The sequence below is a fragment of the Anas platyrhynchos genome, chromosome 9 (genome assembly GCF_047663525.1).
Source record: "Anas platyrhynchos isolate ZD024472 breed Pekin duck chromosome 9, IASCAAS_PekinDuck_T2T, whole genome shotgun sequence".
In the NCBI taxonomy this organism is placed as follows: domain Eukaryota; kingdom Metazoa; phylum Chordata; class Aves; order Anseriformes; family Anatidae; genus Anas; species Anas platyrhynchos.
In genome coordinates this window covers 25,813,071-25,830,862 of record NC_092595.1, presented here as the reverse complement: position 1 = coordinate 25,830,862, position 17,792 = coordinate 25,813,071, and the positions used below count along the sequence as shown (strand labels likewise).

The following is a 17,792-nucleotide window of genomic DNA, read 5'->3' as shown; positions in this document are numbered from 1 at the left end:
ACTTTGCTCCTCATTATGTGAACTTGTCAGGGACACTGGGACACGATTCATGCGATTTTCTTCCTATTTCCATCCCACCTTTCATGGAATCTCATAACAGCCAAATTTATGAATAACTTTCAAGATGTTTTTGCAGAGACTTTGCATTTGTTTGGAGCTTCACAACTAATAAAATCATGAATAGATTTCATAATATTTGCTTAACATTAAGCTATGTTTAAAAATAATAATAAAAGAACTACCTCTCCACCTACGCAGTAGGAAAAGACAGTAATTTCATTAGGAAAATTCTTACACTTCTCAGAAAGCCAACAATGGACAAATGGTTGAACTTATGTTTAATGAGCAGTATAAACTGTGTACATTGAAAATAAATTAGAGTTCAGTAACTAATGTGAGTTGTAAAATCTTGTTTTACTCAATGATAGCAATTACCATTAAAATTTTTGATTATTCACATTTAAAATACTGGCAATTTGACAGGCCTTTAAAACATCTATTTTGGTTGCTAGTTTAATTATCCTTTCAGCTGATATAGTAATTTGTTTCACAAATTAAAAAAGAAGAGTTTACAGAGGAAAAAGCACAGTAGCATATTAGTGAATTTTCTTGGGTTGATCCTCAGCCAACAAATTTCTGTTCATCGCTCAAGCTGTCAACCAATCTCAGATATGGGATCCCAGTTTCACATATTGTATTTCTGAGGAGTCAGCCATGAACTTCAGATCCAGATGTTAGTTTGGTTTCTGTAGGGTCACGCTACACAGTACTCCATTCAGGCTGCAAAATGTTTCTAGAACTGATTTAAGTCACACAGAAAATGAAGATAAGAATCCACAACGACACCTCATTCAGAACAGCAGCTATGCCCTTCCAGCTCCTGGGTCATTTTACTGGCTCTTCATTTCAGAAAGAATCAATATCACACTTTTTCCTGTTTTCCATCCTTTCATCACACAACCTTTTTGTCTTCTCTTGTGTTTTGATCCGCGTTTCCCTGATGATCTCATTTACCTTGTCCGCTCAGAGGCACAAACATAGCTTATATCAAGTTCTTATATATTTTCAGAAGAACCCTTTTTCTTTCCTCAAATTAATCTGGTAGCAAGTGCAAAGGATTATCAGCTACACGTCGTCAATTTGATATGTGATAGCACATAAAAAGGGTCTGTATGAATTCACAGAAAACTGAAAGCAAGTAAAACACTATCTACATAATAGCTCCATGAGTGGAAATAAAGGCCTTATTTTACCATAATGCTTCTTTAACCCTGCTTTCCTCTACAATTTTAATTTCATTTGTGTTCTTCAATACATCTTGCATTCCTATATGTCTCTCACTGTCAAGAAAGCCTTCTTTGCAAAGAGAAGTGCATGCCTGAAATGTTCTTTTCTCTCCACTGGGGATCCACCAAAGTACATTCATTACCTTAAATTAAAAGGAAACACTCTAAAATAATGTATTCAGGAGTGTGTCTGCAGCAGTTCAGGGTGGCAGATCATTTTGAACCTGAATGTACAATATTTCTATATGTGAAAGATGCAATAGTCCAGTGGAGCAAGCACACTACCAAAAGCATGAAAGCCATCATGTCAGCTACACAGAAAACTCATGTCAGTGTCAACAGGAGCACACCATGGGCCAGGGCTGACCAGCTCTCTCCTCTGCCTCCCATTGCAGAGGGCACACCAGGGGGCATGCCAGAGCATGCTAAAAGCAGAAAAGGAGAGGAGACATTCAGACCATTTGTAAAATGGGTGGGATTAATCAATATCCATCTACTAGCCATAAGTATTGTATGATTTCCTGAAATAAACATTACTTTCTTTTATGAAAAAAATATAGATCTAGATGAAAGTAAAACAACAATCAAAAGCTAACAGCTGAAAGTGCATGACAGGGTCAAAAACACAGTGAGCAGCACCAAAAATTTGTTTTATTTCCTACAGTTTGTAATTTTGGCCTCAGCACTTCATTCATCCTATGTGAACATTTCAGCTAAGATGGACTCCGCAGTGAGCCATGCAGCCAGGCTCACAGCACCTGGCTGCATGGGCGGGCACACACCATCACAACAGAAGCCCAGAACAAAAACAGGCTTCCCCCCACAAAGAAAAGTCCAATTGTCCTACAGTCCAGCACATTAATAGAATAAGCAAACATCCACAACAGCCCTCCATCTTCTGCTTTAAATGAAATAAAGGAAAGACCTTTACGAGGCTTTTAGGGAGACATAGAAGGGCAGAGCAGCTTCCCTCTCCCTCCTTTGACTGATGTCACAGCTCCTGTGGCCAAAACATGTTTGTTGCTAAGCAACTATGTATATATTACACCCTTCCGCTTCCATTTGGGATTTAACATATGCATTTTCACTTTCATCTCTGATGCATAGTTGCATTTGTTTGCAGTGGGTGCTGGAGTGAATAGAAGCTGTCCAGTGCAGGATATGCATAAGAACTGAAAGGCACACACAGTGATTTACCAATGTGCATCCTTGTTTTGCAGCACAGTTCAATGGGAAACTTACTGAGTGCCATTCACCAGTGGTTGGGCCCATTTGTTCATTCAGGAGTGATGCTGGTTGCTATTGGCTCAAGAAGTGTAGCACTCCTCAGATGTCACAAAGTAACATAGTCTGCAGATAGCCTGACTGGTAATTATTGCAGATGGATTCTTTCTACGATGATAAAAGAGTTCCATTCTTTCATCTGGAGTTTTGCGTTTTATGCATAAATCCACTTTTTCCTACACCTCTCCCACTTACTTGGCAGGCAATGAAAAAAAATCACCTTTTCCTTTTGAATTGCGTGCAGATGACCCAAATCAGTGGCACACATCGCTTGCATTTTTCTATGAATCAAATCTAAAAAGAAATGAAAAGAGGGTAAGGAGAAAAAGAAGGCAGGATGTGAGAGTTCATTTATATTATAAACACTCTGTAATAGAAAAAAAAAAACAGTTTTATAAACCACATGTCTATTACCATGTAATGAAATTATAAGGGAATGCTATTAGTCATGTCTGTACATTTATTCACATTGTGAGTTCAATAATTAAATTAGAAGACCTGACATGGAATTTATTAAACAAAAATCCATGTTATAACAAAAAAAAAAAAAAAAAAAGAGAAAGAGAAAGAACAGGATGTTACTAGCTTCCTTTTGGGTTTAGCATTGTCTCTATTAATAAGCATTAAAGAACAAAATTCCTCCAGTGTTTTACAGTCTAGATGATTTGGGTTTTGTTATGCTTTTCAGTTTAGCTTAATTTCCCACTGGAAGCTTCCCTCTAAGTGCAGGCCTAGGATTATTATCACAAGGATAACAAATATCTTCTGCTCAGTTTACTGCTTTCTGCTACTTTCTCCTCCCTGGAACCCCAGACAGGAGAGGAAGCACAGAGAGGGGGAAGGGCAGCCTCTAAACCAGCCACACTGGGTACAAAACTTTGAGGAAAAACTGACTTTTTTTTCTTTCCCCTGAAGCTCAAGAAAAATGAGCTTATAAAAAGGAATATTGTATGAAAGCAACTTGCCCATTCTCAATGTATACATTGATTCAAGGCAGTTCAGATTCAGAGCTGAAAGAAAAACTTTGCTCTGGGTGTGCAGTGGCACAGCGAGTTAGGTTATGGTAACTCTCGTGGCCTCTTCCTCCACAAAAGAGGGATAATTCAGTCAGCAGTATTTGATGTGCTGGCCCCTTTTGCTCTGGGAGTTTCGTGCACCTCGGTACCACATCAGGGCCATGGGAGGGTGTGTGCTGAGCCCCTGGAGGGAGCACCAGCCCCAAATCCCCGCACGGGGAGCTCCTGCTGCACTGATGGACCAGAGAACAGCAGGCTTAGCTTTCAACAAGAATCAGGCCCAGCAGTTAAAAAGATTTGCTTTATAGCAGCCATAATCAATTTAAAGCAAAATTTAAGCCAATTGTCCTGCACCTTTAAACTGGCTTTAGTTAAGTACCAGCTGCTGTCTGAACACTGCCTTCACACAGGACAGGATGCATTCAGCCATTTTCCTCAGTGAACACAGCTATTCAGCTGGCAGAATCTGTGATATGTGGAGGTTCACCTTGAGCTCACACTTGCACAAGTTAAACTGCTACCAGGAGCCTCGGAGATGCATACACACGCCCTGCCACTGCACACACAAAATTTGAAATTCACTGCACAGCCAAAGGACTGACAGCAACTTCACATTTAACTTTTGATCTCTGGATATTTTGCCACCCTTCAAAAAGCACTGCTTTTCTAATTCACATTCCCAGGGTATTTGAGTCTAGCCAATATTAAAAGAACGTGACTTAGAGGATGGTTTATGATAATAGATATTTCTATATTTCTGCCACAATCTCTAAGATGATCGGTAGACCATTTATTAAGATATATCCTTGAACTCATTTTTTTTATTCCTGAATCTTGTTTAAAATACAAGAAGCAAGTAACTGAAGTCTCTTATATGATTCTGTCATTATTTTGTAGCCAGCTGAGCTGTGTCTTAGAAAGCAAATTAAGTTGGTATCCACAGTGACATAACCAGCTCACAAAAACAGCATCTTTGGTCAGCTGCTGAAGCAGCTACCCTAGGGTGGTTCTAGAGACATCAAAAACCACCCATACTTAGTGAACATGTTCTCCCTTTTCTCCAAATGAGCACATCACCTCCTAATAAAATACATAGTAACATTTATAGAACTGATACTGTATTGGTATTCCAAAGATTCAAGAAATGTCCTGCCACTGTAAGTCTGATCGAGGCAAGGAACCTTCCAGGAAGCTTATGAATTTTGTTGCCAAGTTCAAACAGCTCTAAATTACATAAGGAAATGAGATCCCATGGTATTTATACAAATTCCCATATCAGACATAAATGAATACCTTTGTCTACTGTTCAACAAAAAAACAAACTTCCATGAATGCTTCCCAAATGTAGAAGTGGTTATATCATTACAGTGTTAAATCTGGCAAAAAGTACATGAAATATCTATACTGAAACTGGTTGGGGGATGGGGGGAACACGACGTTGCACTGTATTATTTTTTTTGTTTTATCTGTGATTAAAGATTATCTTTAATCTTCATTTATATTTTTTATATAAATATAAGATAGTCACATACAATTAATAATAATATACTATTCTAACATTAGATGTAATTCAGCAAATATACAGAATAGAATATTTTTCTTTGTCATTGTTGTATTGTGGTTAACAAAAAAAATTATTCCCAACAATTAATCCTGCCTTCAGGAAAATATTCATGAAGCAAAACTGGCAATAGAAAAATAATTATTTGAAAAACATTATATGAGGTGAGTTGTTGCTTCCCTACTGGATGCCAGTTTAAATTGAGCTAATTTGTTTTACCAGTAGCTTAAGAAAACCCCAGCACAGCAGCATGACAATTATATCCAGGTGCAAGGACTTAATTCAACAAATTCTAGGTGGATCCTTCCAGTCAGCTCTGTGGGCCTCATCCTCAGCTGTGGCTGAGAACAGATGCCCTTGAAAAAACTCTGTAATCATGATCCATTCAATCCTTGAATAGTGAAGCTGAAATGTGTCCGAAAAAAAATAAAAAACATAGAATTTATATTTCTATATGCAGAATATAAATTGAAACATGACAAAAAACATTTGAGGTAAGTAAATCCAAGTAAATGTTTAGATACTTTTTAGTACAATTATTACATTATACGTTTAAAACAATAGCTTGTCTGAAAGATGAGTTTCACCAGTTCTCTAGGGTATAGAAATGACACCTGAAAAAATCATAATCCTAAATCTCATGGTCCTAATCTGAAGTCTATATTAATAAAAGGATCAAATTGCAGTTTGCTGTTTTAATTGTTCTATTTTTCAACATAAATGTTAAAACATCATCTTGAAATGCAAGAATTTAGGGAATAATTACAGATAAACAAGCACTTTTTTTTTTTTTTTTTAGGTATAAATTGTAATAAAACTTTAGATTTGTACAAGTTTTTGGTCTTTTGGAGCCACACAAGTGTAGTAATTAAGCTCCAATTTTCCCCACAATCTACAGTAAGGTTCTAACAGTGTTTCTGACTCAGGCAAGCCTACATTGATTTCAAATTAAGATACTTCTATAATACTTTGTTTGCATATCATTACATATGTTAAATCTAAGAAATAACTTATGTCTAGATGTAACCAAAAGCATCACATGATTTGGTAATTTCTGAAATACAGATGTGTGTTTTTTTTTTTAACTAATTTGTGCACAATGTACAGTTACAGGCAATTATTAAGCTATCAGGACCAACAATTAAAGTTCTTACATGAATTTGTATCTACACATTTTGTATATGTATGCATGATTAAATGGTTACAGATTGTTTTTCATGACATTTGTTAGGAAATTAGCTTCAATTTGTTATTTACATATCATTGTGTTATTGTCATAACTTTTGTATTCCAATTTTTGAGTATTATTGCTAAAAGGTTTCCCCTCCTACAATTTTACATTCAGGAGTTTACAAAATACATTCCAAATATGCACCATTTTATGTTATTATGAACTTCAACTTTAACTAACACTAATTAGAGGTGTACCAGATGACTCTGATTAAACTAGTGGGTAGTGCTTATTCAGATTTAATGTGAGCAATCTGGATATTTTGAAAAACAGCCAAGCTGGGCTCAAATAAAAACCTGCCAAAAATCCAAAGTCTGAATTCAGACAGGCATGTAAGACTGGTTCCCATGAACCTTAAAAATAAAATTAAAATCAGTTGGAAGTCTTGGTTTCCTTCAAACAAGAGAACACCCCCCTATACCCTAAAGAAGTGTTTCTGCCCTTTCATGCTGCCCTTTCAAAGCCACCTCTCAGCACCCAAAACAAGATGAAGATGAACCAATGAGGTAGTATTTGTATCAGCTCTTATGTCACTGGATACTGGTTCATTGGTGAGGGTGGAGTAAAATAGGAAGAGGGCAGCTGCCATTTGAAACACGTTTTCCAAGACTATCATCCAGAAATCAAGAAACATGTTTTTCACTAGCTTTTAATTTAAAACACACTTTACAAAGACATATCTTATTCATCTGAACTTTTGAACATCTGATGTAAGGTGAGACTTAGGAATCAAATATAGTGGGCTCAGTTTTCTGGTGGTGTAAGATGACATAACCACTTCAGATAATGGACTTGTGGCTGCTTATACATTTGGATTTTATAGATTTACCCCACACGCTACCATTTGTTCACTTGTGATGCATGTTTTCTATTTATGCTGGTGTTAACTTGAACAGAAAAATTAGAATCTAACCCAGTGTGAGATACTGTATCTTAATAAGATCCCAAGTAGAGTTAAATCCATCAATATGGATAAGTAAGCAACATTCAGGTCTCTGGTCAAAATTCAAACGGCAATCTCTTCCCCCCCCACCCCCTGCCCCCACCCCCCCCAATACCTCCGGATGCTATGGTTTGAAAGAGAACATTAAAGACAATGAAAGGGCTACTTTCACACTGTCCATTGCTGCATAGTGCAAAACTCCTCTAGGTGAGCTTATTTTCAAAAGTTAAACTTCCTTAAATCAAGACGTTCAGAGAATGGTAAGGATGATATAGATGTTAACCCAAACTACCCTGCATATTAAGGTTTGCTAAAAGTGAAAGTGTGCTTTGTAAGGTCAAAGGGTCAAATATTTAAGATGTTTAAGACGTCTAACTCCTGTTAGGGACAACCAGATTACTGGGTTTCTGGAATACTTTCCCTAAACCACATTGTTTGGAAAAAACATCATGTTCTTAATTTAGTTTTTTGAAAATTAATTACTGGATTTACTTTTTTTTTTTTTTTTGGTATTATTATTATTAAAGAAATTGTTCCCCTGAACAAAAGGTAGGGTCTTGCTTCATTAAATATGAAACTAAAAAGATTGTGCATATTTTATGCAAAACATTTTGGCCTACAGGAGACTCACCAGATTAAACCTGTTGATTCTGTATGCAAAAGCCACCCCAAAACTGTACAAGTCTTTTCTCATCTGCAGCATTGTTTTACAAAGTAAAATTGGCTAAAAAGGTTCGAATTTGAGCTTCTCAGAGACTCATGCTTATAAGTTCTAATTCTGGTTTGAAAATTCACTTGCAAAATAAGAACATTTATCAATAAACTGTAACATACATAAAGTAGATTTCCTCAAAAATAATCATAGAATGTGCGGCCTTTTTCACATATCAGCCAGTTGAAAAAAACATTATGGAAATAAAAAAAAAGACTAACGTTAATGTATGATTAGAAGAGAACTCACTATGTTTTTCTGATTAACTGCTAAAATAATTTTAGCATCGTTTAACAGTACATTTTTTTCAGTGCTGTTTATTTTAAGGTTCCAACACTTTCTAATGTCTGTTTTTGCTTATATTCCACAATGGATAATTACATCTATAATTGTTATTGGTCATTGGTCATTAATTTCAGAGTATGTACCTCTGTGGGCAGCAATTACTGCACAGCCTTCAAAAATATATTAACAAAATTAGAACAGAAAACACATTAATTACTGTAAATGTTCTACTGGTTTCCTCTCTGGAAAAAGCAAGCACTGAGATTAAGATCACACCCTCACAGACAATGTCATGTAGCAAAATAAGAAAAACAATCTTACATTGCCAGGGATACAGACTTTTCCTGGCAGCTCCAAATTTCATTTTAAAAGCTTATAATTTTCATGAATCTAAATTAAATACATATATTTCATTGAGTCAAATCTCTAATACTTTCAGGAAAACTCCTTTCATGTCAAAGTGCTGTAAAAGTGAGAATTTTTAAATACTTCTTGTGTGCTTAGATTCAGTTTTGTATTTGCAAATTTGAATCATATATGTTTGTGCACCCACCACTACTGAACCCACCCATGTATATTTTGACCTATAATAAGTGAAAGCAGCTTGAAGGTTAGCCAACAATATGGGCATCTGTAGGACATTTTCTACAGGTAGAGGTCTTTGGTGAAAACTATATATCTACATATCCTACAGGGAAAGTCTGTTTGCCTGAATACAGTAAAAACACATTCCAGACAGAACTTCCCAGTGAACACTGGAATGTGATGAAAAAAATCATTTGCATTTGCTATATGAAGCTTTTCTATCACATAGCTTGATGTTCAGAGTTTTGTTCAGAGTTGACTACTTTTAGAAGGGTCAGGGCAGGTTTTGGAGAAAGAAAAAAGAGGTGATTACAATTTCTGACTCATTCTTAAGTAGAAGATCTCCTAGACTACCAGTACAAGATAGGGAATATATTTTCCCTTAAGATGCCATGATGCTTATACTTCCATTTCTTCAGGAACACTGTCTGAAATGGCATGTTAGAGAAACCCTGATTTAAATCTGAGCCTCTTCAAGACATACACATTTACAAGCCACATTCTAAAGATGTATTTTTTCTTCAAAAGCAAGAAATGACCTGAACTGCAAGGCAGGCACTTCTGTGCCACCAATGCCCTGCACATGCTCATTGTTTATAGCCTAGTGCACTGACTTGCATGCTCATAATCTACGAGGCAAAAAACTCTCTCTGCCTACTGAAAATGTAGGAGTGTGCATGGTAAGAAAGAGTGTCAAGAGGGAAAACATTTTCAGAGATTTGACTATAAAACTCTCCAACCTTCCCCAGGAAGATTTTATTTTAAATTGTTTTGGGGAGGTGGGAAGGAGCACAGAGACAAAAAAAGGCAGAGGGTGACTTTGAATCTACAACACCCAACTGAAAGTTACAGTCATTCCAGATTTACATCCATGGGACTACACAGAAACTGGATGTGTGAATGTCTGTGGAAAATAGGCAAAGAAAGCCTAATGACTGCTGACATGGATATACAGAATTTTATCTGAAAAGAGATTTGCCAATGTAGTTTGTGAAGTATATACCCCGCTCTGTATGAGACACCACTGAATGTACTAAACTAAAAAAAAAAAATCCCACATGACAAAAAATACTACATGGATATCTGACTAGCCATTGTGACTCCCTTAATGCCCTTAAATCTATAAATTGGTAACTGAGATAGATCAAACATTTAACTACATACTAAGGGTCCAAGTTCCCTTCAAACTGAGCAGATTAAGCACCATTCACTGGTGTCCTTTCTGACAGCTCCACACTTGAGTGGATCATATTGACTGAACATCACAGGCTAGACAAATTCTTAGCTTTTGAAATAACTTCAGCTCAGTTTTTAAGCTCTGACATTGCAGTCAAAACTCAGCTAAAATGATTTACATTGAAATTAAACATGAAAATATCATTAAAATAAAACTCTGATAAGGTTAAGACCTAATGCACGCATGCTTTCTAAAGGCAGCCACAGATGTAAGCACTTTGGTCTGGGTGCCCAGTCAGTACAGAAACAGAACCATGTACACTGTGTTTATGCAGCATGCATGAGTTGCAAGTTTTCAATATTTTATAAAATATTCCCTTTCTTCAGCTTGACTGTTTACCATTTTCACAATTATTCATGCACTACCTGTTGATGTTTTATTTTAAATGTAAAGCTCTGCTATTTTTTGTGACATTTCTTCAAATAGCATTGCAAGAGAGATAATCAGTATTTTAATTTTTAGAGTACAGTATGGACAATAAAATCAGTCTATTTATTAAGAGTGATAGCACAGTATTGTTTGCAACAAGTTTTTATTTTTCATGAAAAAAGAAAATATCTTCCTAACAAACATTTTCTTCCAAACAAATGTTCATCAACATGTGAATGAAACACTAAATTCTGCTATAATCACACATGTCCAGCCACCTGGTTTATGATCAAGGCAACCAGTAGAATAACACTAATAATTCAGATATAGTTTTAATGGTCCAAAATCCTTTTCAAATATATAATTGGCCTCAAGATACTTGTTTCTTCTCAGAAAGATTACTCAAACAAAAAGCAAGAGCTTTTAATACACATATACTGTCAGAAATTATCTTTTCATTAATATAATCTCAACAATACCTTGGCTTATATACTATGCATCTGGTGAAAATATGTCCTTTCTCCCATTACTCTTCATCAAAAAGTCCAGTTCTTTGTGTATCATTATCAAGGAGGAATGACGAGATTTAGAAATAAATTGCTTCTTCCTTCCTTCTACCTCAAATCTTTGCCCATTTTCAATAGGTAAAGTGGAACACCCTGGAACACTCATGGATATTGTCAGCTGGAAAAATCTCTAATAATAAAATGCTAACTTCTTGCATGCATTCTTCAAAGGATTTCACAGGTGGTGTCATCCTTCCCATTTCCTCTAACAGAGGAACCAAGATGCGGATATGGTAAAGATAACATGCTTACAGGTCTATATCAATGTACAATAGCTGAGAATCTCAGGTACCCTTTAGCTTTTCTAACTAAAAGCATAACTCGGAATCATCAAACAGCAGTGAGTGCTAAGACAAGCTCCACACATCTAAAACTTGAGCTAATTATCACAAAGGGAATGACTGAAGTCAGGGAAGCTTCTCCTGGAGAAAGAGAGCATCTTCCATGAGGTTCTTTTAATGAGTGCTGAAGATGAGGACCAGCCCTGATCTACCCTCAGTGTGAGGAAGACAGATGACAGCTCACTACAACTCTCCCAGAAATACTGACAGATGTTTTCTGACTCCACAAGTAGTGTCCAGCTCATTGGACAGACTTTCTAAAATCCCTGTCTTTTCTAGCAGTTGATGTTTTGCAGGTCTCTTCAGATTTCCATAACTGAAATTAAGCACCAGACCTTTCAGCATTACTATCACAGTAACATTTAAGGAACCCACACAATAATAGGCGGTATTTTGATGCTGCACTTTTATACTCTTCTCTGTGCTGTGGAAGACTTGGAAAATACCTGAAAAATTATGCTAAATCTGCCTCCTTCCTGATCAAACTAAGAGGTATTGCATAATCTTTCCCCACTTCTCAGCATATATTTTCCCCTTTGAGTTCCTTCAATGGCTTCCCCTTCACCTTTTGTATCATATTTCAGTATTTCATCTTCACTTCAAGGCACTGCACTCTACCAGTCCTTCCCGTGTGTCAACCCTCCTTTCCTCATAGTAAATCTCCCTCTGGCTGTGCTCTTCTCATACTGCTCTTCCTAATGATTCTTCATAACCTCCTCTCATGATTTCTCTTAAATGTTGACACTTTTACACAGAAAATCTATTCCAGTTCTTAAGCACCAACTGCTCCTTCTCACTGAATTATTTCTACTAAAAAAAAAAATCCTTTTCAAAGCTTAGGGAAAAAAAAAAAAAAAAAGATTAAATGTAGAAAAATAGGGCTTTTTTTTGTGTGTGCATGTTTATGAGAACTGGGATTGATAGGCAGTTGAAAACAAATATAGAACTACTGAACTTTTGAAATAAGCTGAAAATGAAAGAATGAATGAATGTCAGGATGGTATTTCAGGAAAAGCAACCAATAACCGGGGGGAGGGGAGGCGGTGATCATGACTGCATTTCTAATATGGCAGTCCAAGATAAAGTAGTGCAATTAAGATAAAGTAATGTGCAGTGAAAAATGTGTTTCCTCCATATATAAAATTGTTGGTTCTGAGCTAGTGATTTTCATATAGACATCACAACTAGGAATTATTATATTTCCATGAAAATATTAGCTGACTGCTTGATAATGGTTATAAAGGTCATTCTAATGTTGGAAATAATTAAGAATTGAACTGGGAAAAAAAAATAACAAGCATACTGTACAAATCCATGGTTCTACACTTTGTAGACCATGTTTCTAAATCCCACACTTCAAGAAGTGTCTTCAGACTAGGAAATATTCAGAGAAAGGCACTGAAGATGAATGGATTCCATATAAGGAAAGTCTGAGTAGGCTAAGACAATTCATTCTGGAAAAGAGACCACTAAAGAGGGAAAAAAGCAATGGAGGTCTACAAAACCATGAGTGACCAAGACAACAGTGCAGAGATTCATTGCTCATTGCCTGCTTCAATACAGGACATAAGGGCCATCAAGGGAAGCTAGCTGATCCAAGTTCAAAACAAACAAGTTGTTCTTCATTCATATGTAGCAGAATTTTACATTTTTTTGGCAAGGGTTTGCAAATAAAACTTTACTGGGTTCAAGGACAGGCTCAATAAGAATTAAAAAAAAAAAAAAAAGAGCTAGGGAGTGTTAGTAAATGGATCAAGTGTTAGTAGGATCATAGTCAGAATAGCTAGAGACTAGAACGCTCAGCAGAAAGATTTTAGACATTTGCCTCATTCATGCTGTATTATCTTCCTTCAACATCTAATTCTTGCCACTGTTGGAAAAAGAATAAAGCTAGACAAGCCCTCTGTCTGAACTACTGGAGTGGCTCTTAGGAAATAATTTCTGAGAATTCTAACAAAAATACACAGGACTGTTCATGTTTCTGTGCAATGTCATCTCTTGAAAAAGTGTAATCACAAGAGGAGAGAGGGTGATGCTTCATTGGACTGTGCCATGATCCAAGGGCAACTAAGATTTTAATAGCAGGAGGCGAACTCAGAATATGTCAGTTTAGAGGTAATCTCACATGTACAAGACTGCTTATCTGGACCATTCCTGTGTTAGATCCAATTTGGGTTTTACACAGTTTAAGGCTGACTGGCACTCTCTCAGTTGTATAATGGATTATGCCTGGGCTCATTCAAAAACATACTGAATCTAGGTGAACGATCCCTTGGCTCTGAGGGGAAGCTGAAGGGCTGTAAGCCTGTTTACCCCATGTCCTCAAACATACCCTGGAGACTGCAGCATAACAAGATGCTGTCAATCACATCTTTGAAAGTCTCAGCCAATAAACAAATATAGGTCTCTATCAACAGCCATGTCACTTCTCCATGTTCTGTTTGCCACTTAAGTGAACAAGTACCATCTCCTTTCTTGTCGCATACACCAGCAGGGCAACCTGTCAAGAATTAATAAAGAATAATCCAGTGATAAATTATAGGCAGAAAATCTGGAACAGATTTCATGAGATGAAGCTTTGGCTAGTATACAGCGCTCACAACACTTGAAACATTTTCTGTGTCAACAATTAACACTTTGCTGAGCATTCTGAATACATAGGGTATTTTGTATGCAATCACTGACCTTAATGAGAGCAAAGGTAAGATTTTCCAATCTTAGGGAGAAAAAAAGGAGATCAAGAAGCTTTCAACCGTAACAATATCCTGAGTCAACACATGGACTCTGTAGAAGCAGGACTTCCTGCAAAAAATCGCTTATGAAAAGTTTCAAAATACCACCAACTGCAAACTTGAATCCTTTCTTGACACACTACCCATACTTAGAGAAGTCTTGAAATGGGTGTTACTGTGGGTAGATAAACACATCCAAGAATAATCCACACTTCAGTTAGTTAGGGGAACAGATCTGCAATGCTAAAGGAAGTGCTACCTGGAAGCTGTTCCAATATGACACATTGCAGCAACCTCTGAATGTCTTGCAGAACATACAGGTGATGCTTATGGATTTTTCCTAGGCTTGTGCAAAGCATCTCAAAGACCCTTATTATTTATACAAGGAATGCAATATGAACTTACACAAAAAAATGCTAGAATGAGGTGCTAAACAAGAATGGAATTAACAATGAGGAATCCTTCCTCAGATACAACATGCTATTTAGACAGACATTGATGAATGAAGCCTGTGACATCCTCTCTCTGGAACACAGTAAAGAGATGATTCACATTTCAACAACAGGAAAGTCATTGCCAGAAGAGGGATGAGTAGATGTAAATAATGGCAGAAATATGCAGACCATTTCTAAAGTACAGTAAGGGCAGAATATGTAGCAAGTAAACATACTTTGATATTTAAAACAAGGTGATGCTTGGCATTGGTATCTTACATTTATGCAGAACTTCTTATTCTAACCAAATCCCATTTCTTCAGGTAAATTATGCTGAAACCTGGAAAATCCTAAAGCAGATAAAAGCAACCCAGCAAGCTTGAATGAGGGAAACACATTGATGCTCAAATCAATGTAGTCAAAACTAGTTCTTAGAGAAGGTGCTACAACACCATCGCTGTCCCTGTAAAACAAGCTGCACAGATTTCTGACAAGAATATTCTGATTCAGAGATAGAGAAAGAGGAGGGAAACCCACCCCGAGGGTAAGCCAGACACTGATAAATCCTGTTGTTAAAACCATTCAAGTATCCAAGTAAAGCAAGCAATCCCTCTACCATCTGCAAATCACATTCAATTGAAAAGCATGATAAAAGAATGTACATTGCAGATCTGAAAGCCAAGTAAGTATCCTTAAGAGATTGTGATGCTCACCCTCATATATATAAAGAGATTTCCTCTAGCAACCCCCATGCTGTTTTTTCCCCACTTCCGCCCACTCCCATCCATCACTCTTCAATGGCTGTTGGCTGAAGCCTGCCTTCCATCCACTGGTCTCCCTTCAGCCCAGCTACATAGCTGTTCTGGCTTTACAGCTGAACATCAGACAAGAGGTTTCATTAAAAGTTGGAAAAATAAAATAGAACAAACAGAAATAGTATCCTCTTTCCTCAAAGAAATGTAAAAGACCTTCATTTACTCACTTGACACCAGGAAGAAAAAAAATATATATATTAATTATTTATTCCTTTCAACTAGTCATTCCCACCTAGGTCTTCTCACAGTTTCAATAACCTACCCCCCCCCCCCCCCCCCCAAGTTACCTCCTCCTCCCTGAAACACAACAGGATTTAGAGCTACCCTGTGGTACCCCTCTTTATAGACTGGCAGGTGAATCAATTAAATTCCCACAGCTGTCTACCCTGAAAATCCCTGCACTCGGTTCAGGCAGCTGTGGCCCTTCCTCTAGCAAAAGGAATAAGATTAACTCCTTCCCTGCCATCCCCTGGTCTTAGTTTATGTAACCCATTTCATACACCATAACCTCCAAACAGGTACTCAAAGCCCTTAAAGCCTGAATAAAATGAAACCTGAATGAAACCTGAAAAAATATTCCAACAGCTATGTTGCATCTGATTTTTTTTTATTTTTTTTTTAATGCAGAGACCTAGTCTATTAATTTCCATAAAGAAACTAAATTTGATAAATAGATAACATTATAAAAAGAAAATGTAATTAGCATGTAACCTTGGTAGATGTAAACTTACTGGTACCCAGGAGTAATAGCAGTTTATGTGAAAACTAGAATATTACTATAATTATGAAAATGAATGTATAATTTATGCACAGAAGATGGAAAATATGCAAGGTGTGTAGAGGATATGATTATATTACATTTTCTTGTTTCTATTGATAGCTGATAAATCTTTAGAATATGTTGAAACAATGCATTATTCTGCATGATTTTTGGATGGCTGTGATTTCTGATAAAGTTTTTTTTCTTTTGTTTTTAATTAAACTCCATTTTACAACAGCAGCCCTTCCCCTGTTTTATTATGCCAAAGAAGCATATGGAAATATAAACTCTGAGATGTTACTGATTTATTTTGATGTTGGAGCATTTTGCTCTTGTGTAAACATTTCTTGTGACATGAATATGGATAGTTTCAGATCTTAGAAGAGTTCATTACTAAAGGTAGCATATGTTTTGACTCCTGAACCATGAGGGAAATGAGAACACCCAGCTTGCCAAACAGTAAATTGTAAACAGTTGGTACACCCCTAAGCAAAAGACTGAAATAATTACTGTATCTGTGTTTTAGAGTAGCCAGCTCATTTTTATGTCTCATTTTTGTTTGTTTGTTTGTTTTTTCATTTTGCTGATTTTTTTTTTCCTGCTAGGTTTGTAGATGTAGTCTAAACATATACTTTGGGCCTGCAGCATTGTGATTCTACGCATACAGATGTCAATGTGGATTCATGGATTCCTGGATACCCTATGACCATGTATAAAAGCCTGTGTTGAAGGAGTCAGTCATCTGTTTCACTTCCAGACCTACTCATAAAATATGTTTGTGTGTTGTCTTTTAACCTGGACTCCATGTTGTAAGGTACCAGGCTTCTCCAGCCCATCAAGGGATTTTGAATACTTTCACCACTTTGAATATCATGAGAAACTGAGGTCAGTAACTATTCCGGCACACTTACACAGAGCTTGGCCAGAGCTGAATGACATGAATGGTTATTTTATGTGTCATCTCTAAATTCTCACTGAGTTTTTTCTCACTGAGTTTTTCTGAGGAGCCTGGCATCCTCGTGTCCCCACACCTCATGGAGCTGCCCTTCCACATGGTTCAACTCATGCTAGGATTGTTCCTGCTGTTATGGCAGCAAGGATGAAGGCTGTGCTCTGCTGTCCTTGGGGATACCTCCCCACACACAAATACTGCCTTGAAGAGTGTCCCCTTCTCTTTATGAAACAGCAAAAAACACAGAGCTGGATGGGCATACAGAGATACATGATAAATATGTTAGATATTTAGATATATGTATAGATATTCAGAGATACATAGACATTATGGCTTTTAAGAGTAAGCTGACATCCCCCTCCTTACTCTGCCATGTTTTATTGTTCCTGCTGAAAATTAGGCACCCAACCTTGTCCTCAGGGCAGGGAGGAGTGGGGTGGGGAATTGCACACACCAGTCTGAACATGGAGGTTAACAGATGAGATTTGGGTATATTTGCTATCTGCTTTGGTGTGCCTGCCTTGACTTGACCATAAATGCCCTTCTGTGACCAGGTTCCTATGCTTGATTTTCCTTCTCAGCAGTCCCCCATATTTTTCCATATGCACAACAGAGTTCTTGATGCCCTGTGCTACATTATTTAAGGGATTTGAATGGAGCTGAAATGGTGGACATAGATGAAG

The 17,792-nt window shown here is 36.9% G+C and overlaps 1 long non-coding RNA gene across 1 annotated transcript; it reads right to left on the bottom strand.

Moving 5' to 3' along the window:
- Positions 1 to 321: 321 nt before the first annotated feature.
- On the bottom strand, positions 322 to 15,727 carry LOC106018111 (uncharacterized). Its single transcript, XR_003500492.3, has 2 exons — positions 15,685 to 15,727; positions 322 to 2,864 (listed from the first exon to the last, which is right to left on the bottom strand). It is a non-coding gene; the product is annotated as an uncharacterized lncRNA (long non-coding RNA).
- Positions 15,728 to 17,792: the final 2,065 nt, after the last annotated feature.